The sequence below is a fragment of the Aptenodytes forsteri genome, unplaced genomic scaffold (assembly GCF_000699145.1).
Source record: "Aptenodytes forsteri isolate BGI_AS27 unplaced genomic scaffold, ASM69914v1 Scaffold54, whole genome shotgun sequence".
In the NCBI taxonomy this organism is placed as follows: domain Eukaryota; kingdom Metazoa; phylum Chordata; class Aves; order Sphenisciformes; family Spheniscidae; genus Aptenodytes; species Aptenodytes forsteri.
Window position 1 is genome coordinate 18,362,306 of NW_008796044.1, and position 5,560 is coordinate 18,367,865.

A 5,560-nucleotide genomic window follows, 5' to 3' on the forward strand; every position below is an offset into this window, starting at 1 on the left:
GGGGAGGGAGGGAAAGCTTCTGGTATCAAGAAAAAGGAAATAGTGAACAGCTTAAGGCATTGCCAGTTATTTGCGTTCAGACAAACAAATTAACCTTTTCCAACAGCATGAAAGATTGAATATTACAGCGGTCTGAAAAAAAGTCAGGAAAAAACCGCATCCAACTACAACCAAGCCACACGCGAGAAGTGTGCGTGCGAGAGTAAATGTATGCACTTCTCCTGCAAGAGCATATCCCCCCCCTTAATTTAACACAACGCTACAAAAATTGGAGCATGAACTAATTATGCATTTTTGGAAGGAGGAAGGGAAGTGCATTTTTGCCCACTGAAAAATGTTACTAGAGTCCACTATTATATTTGTAAATTGTTGCTTTGATAGATCACTTGGCATTTGAGGGGTTGAAAATCTGCCAGTTCTTCTGAGATCAATAGGAGAGAGGGCCGACGCCGGACGGAGGCCAGAGCAGCAACGCGTGGTCAGTACAGCACATGCCGCCTCTGTGCGCTGGCACCGCGTCCTGCCTGCCAGGCTCTTTGTCTGCTGCACAAGACGAGCAGGAAGAAGTGCTTTATCTAGCAGTAATGATGATTATTGCAATGCAGTCCTTATGCTGTTACTCTTCACTAGTTAAAATTCTCTGCTGGGTCTTAGCCATTCATGCAAAATTTTTTTTTCATTATTCATAGCTCATTGACATCCTGACTCAAGAAACAAGAGGGTTTTTAAAGCATCTATTCCTATTTACTGTATTTAACAAATAAAAAGAAGCAATGATTCTGACAACTATGGGGCATGCAGAGGGAAAAAAATTCGATTTTCTTTTGTACATCAGAATCCAGTGTCATGATATAAAAAGCACTTGCTGCAAGCCAGAGTTTAGCAAAATAGTCAGTTCTGTATCTGCTAGGTGTTGTGTTTGCAGGAAGACCTGGATTTCACAGGTTTTTTGTTTTTTTAAGGAGAGAGATGCAGCTGTTTTGGCTGGCAAGAGTAAGTGTAGCAGAGCTGATATTAGATGGAAGGTAGCTGGAGGAAATGGTGGCACGCCGAGCCATGTTACAAGCCTATCTGTCTGGTCCTTCGTATCACTGGCAGCACTGCCTTCATCGCCTCTCCATAATTTTTAAATAAGCTCTAGCACAGGGCTCTGTATTCTGGCCTGAACTCAGTCCCGCTTGTTATCAAGTCTCTGGAGCTTGGTCCATTCACAGTAGGTTCAGACTGGCTCTGTGGATCATTATTTTAAGGTGCACTCTGTGCCAGCCCGTGTGTTGAGGAGAGCTGTTTAGCCCTTAGGCAGCATCCGCCGCCTCTGTCAATGCAGTGAGGCTGATCTGATGCTGATTTTCCCCGATACGGAGCTCTGAGCCAGGGTGACACATTGAGGGTGTTCTGCATCGCTGGTGGCACCGCACGGGGAGCCCCTCGCCCCGGCGCTGGAGAGCAGCAAGCAGGAGGGCAGCACCCCAGGGGGCAGGAGCTGTACACAGGAGTTGGCGTTTAGGCTTTATATTAACTCTGTAGTTGCAGTCTGCAATGGTCCAGAACTAGCGATGACATCACACGGAAGCTATGTCATCAGATTAATTTGGAGAAGGATTATAGCCACAGGCACTCTTAAAACACCCAAACCCCTGGTACGCAGACATGGCCATATGCAGGCAGACATTAAAAGGTGGCTTAACCGAGATAACGCCAATCAGGATTTCAGAGTTAATTATCACAGAAAGGAGATGAACCCTGGACTAAACACCACACTTTGGGGGAGTTAATGTTGAAAATTATTCATCATCTATTTTCATTATAATACTGTTTCAAATTGTCTAGCAGGCAAACTACTGCAGAGGGGAATGGAAGCCCTGGCATGGCGAACTCAAAGACCCTGCAGATATTTGGGCACAAGATCTACTTGGATAAAACCTCTGGAGTGAAGACAGACAAATAAGACCCAGGTCTCCTAATTCCCAGATCCCTGCTCCGGACACAACGTCTCTCTTGCTGAAGATGACCTTTAAAACACCATAGATACACACCCCACCAGTTTTTGGTGCTAGTGCTACACATGGTCCTTCAACTTCTGCCCTGCCTTCTCATTCCTGAGCAGAGTTAACTGCTCTCACCTTTTGAGCTACACTTAAGCTACATAAATTTCTCATATTTATGGAATTTTCCAAGGACTGTGACTACATTGCTGCTGATGGTCTTGTTGACAGAAATTTCAGCAGTGAAGTAAGATTGCTGGTGGCAGATCCAGGTCAAACATCTCGAGTGCTGAACTAGAGAATGAGCTGGGTGGCGTTTGTTCTGCAAGGAGGTTCTCCTCCGTTGGGATCTGCCGAGATGACAACAATGACAATATTTTACAGTGTGGTTGCTTCAGTTTTTGTGTCTGTGTGCTTCCACTGGCATGTGCCTTGAGCACATCTTTCCCTGAGCTGTTTCTGCTTTAAGCTTTATGTCTGCATCCCATGAAAAGAAAGACTCCAGCAAAAGGTACTAGGTAGCTGTGTAGGTACACAGCACTCCATCTCTCATGGTAGAGAGGAGGAATGCAGGGAAGTTCTCAGGTCAAGGACTTGTGCTGGATCAGAAGCAAGTCAAGAAGCCAGACTGCTCCCGTGAAGTCTTGCAGGCTGAGGCGACTTCCCTGGAAGACCCCCAAAGGCATCAGAACTTGACCTTTTTTGGCTGCTGTGTTCCCCAGAGGGAGATATGCAGCTGCAACCAGTCTGAAACTGTTCCAGGATGACGGGAACAATACAAGCAAGTCATCCTTTGAAATGCAGTCGGTTTGCAGGCAGATCTAAGGATACCAGATACTCCTGTAAACAATCCCGAGGTAAGATGTCCGCTCAGCAGCAGGAAAGCTCATTCCCACTGCAGAGCCAGGACACCATGCCCTTCTTCACCTCCCCTTCTGTCACCCCACCAGGAACCCATCATGCACGAGGGGTGCTTGTCAGCAAGGACGACATTGCAGCAACGTTGGTATCTTAGAAACTGCAGCTTCTGTTCCAGCCACATCTCCCATCAAAATTAGTGTTTGGGGTGACCTGACAGAACTTGAGACCTTGAAAAAGGACAAGAGCTGAAGGGGTGTAACCTTGGGGCTCTTGCATTGGCTCCGAAGGCCTGTGCAGGTGAGCAAGGTGGGGTTCAGAGCGGTCAACTGCATCTTGTAGTTGCTGGTGTTGGCTCGGATGTTGAAGTGACCTAATTCAGCGTACGGCACATGGAACTGGCCGCTGTGTCTGAAGCGGCCCTGGGTAGAAGTGGTGACAAAAGTGAGCCACTTTGGTTGGGAGGGAAGGCAAGAAAGAATAGGCTGAGCTGTCCATCTCCCCTTTCCCCCCTCCCTTTAACGAGAGTGCCTGAAGCTCCTGTGGCAGCCGCCCTGGCTAACCAAGAAGGGGACGGTTACTAGAGGTGAGCTGCAAATGTCAAGCCCCCTGAGAAAGAACATTTCTGCTCATAGGGCTCAGCTGCCGCGGTAAGAAAGGACTGAAGTTTGTGATGCCGGTGTTGTGAACAGATCTTCTCTTTCTGGCAATGGCAGTTGGGTACCGCTTGCAGATACTGAATTAATTGCTCAGACTGGACAGATTTAATATAACAATATGTGTCATTTAAAGAAAATTGTAGATTAAAAAAAATAGAAGAAGAGATAATAATAACGCAGAATAGGAGATTTAAGATACTTAAGCACCGTAACTTTGCAAAAGCTACAAAACTTTATGTAGTGCCTTTGTTGTCCACTGCACCAATTCAGCCTGACTGTAAATTGCATTTTAATTGAGAAAAAATGCCATACAGATACTTGTAAACAAAATTAGTTAATCTTTGATCATCAGTAATTACAGACATATTATAGCATTAATGTAGGCACAAATTCACTGGTTGCAATTGCACAGGCAATTTTCTGAAAGTAGATAACAGGAAGAAAAATTCATGAGTATGTTCTTACATTGGGATTTATTCATTCTTTAGAGGTTGGTGAAACAATGAAGTTCTTTTCAAAGCAGAAATGTCAACAAACTCCCATGTAGAGAAAATTTCTCTTCCCCCATGCCATCCAGGGACTGTATGGTTGCTCACCACATACAATTTTCAAGTCAAAATATACTTCCTTCCAAGGGAGTAAAATTGGATTCAAAAGACAAGTTCATAGATGTGCTGCAGTGCTTGTTGCATCTCTTCATCAAGATACTGCCAATTTAAAATTACTATTGTACTAGATAATTACAAGTCCTAAAGTTGTAGGAAACCAACTGTTATTTTAAAGTGTTTTGGTATTATTTCAGACTCAAAAGTTTTGTAAGATTCTTTAGTCATATGAAGTGAAAACAAAAGTGATCTTATGTTTTAAGAGGATTTTGGACTTGCCTACATAATTTTATAGAAAGCTACATCCTTGTAGGCAATTCCATGAGAAAGTCATATTAACCCCCAGGAAAGCTCATTCTCATTAATGTCTTCAGAACAATTTTTGAAGCAATAAGGTTTAGTATCTTTATTTTCCAAGTGGAGTTGGATAACTTGTCTTCCAGTTACTGAAAAACAAAATGGATCTTGACTTAAATACCTAATGAGTGCAGGCGTATATAATGTTTATAACTGTCTCACTTACCTATTAGTTAAAAATTTTAGTAAGTTCTTTCTCACATGTTTAACAATATTCTAGATGTATGCGGTAACAAAAGAATAATGAGAATAAGGGACTTAGAGTCCAGAATTGGGTCCTGCGTGGAAGCAATCCTGCAAATCCTGGCCCTGGGAAGCGCTGGTGTGACTCTGACACATCCCCAGTGCCCACAGTCCTGGTGAAGTCAACAGAAAAATGGGAAAACGTGCTCCCACGACCCACCTCCTTTCCACCCAGCACCAGGCACAAGGTGCCACAGTTTTGCCCAACCCATTTCTGAAAGATGCAGAAAATTTCAACATGCAGATGCTGATGTGCAAACGTCTGAACTCAGTCTTGAATGTCGTAGGAAAGAAAAGCCCCAAACACGGTGCCTGGAGCGTGTTTGCTAATAGAGAGACCACCAGCGTGATCAGAGAAGTAATGAAGCCACCGTCAACTCTTTCTAGCCTTTGTAAGCTGCAAGTACCAGATCAGGGGTCGCTTTACCTCCTTCTAATTAATTACTCCTTAATTACACCTCATGAGCAGCCTGTGCCTTCCGTTGTGTCCAAACAGCACCAGTGTCAGGGAAGAGCTGTTTGCCTCAGCAAACCAAGCCTTCTCCTGGGATTGCCGCACTGGATTGTCCCGCCTGTGTTCTGTAACGTCGCTGGTGCCCCCTCTCTTGAGCCTGGACCTGCGCCCTGTAACGTCAGGGAGCTGCTGAACACGCAGTCGGTGCGGTGCTGCCCGTGGCGGCGGTGGCTGGCTCCGAGACATCTATAATGGTACTAGGTGGGATGGAGAGTAATGGTATGGAACAAGCCGCCTTCTGCCTTCTTACCGTAAGCGGAGTAAAGCAAACTTGAGGTTTCAATAAGAATTGTCGATCACAGGTTTCCAAGAATTTTCCAAGTATTGAAGCATCACAAG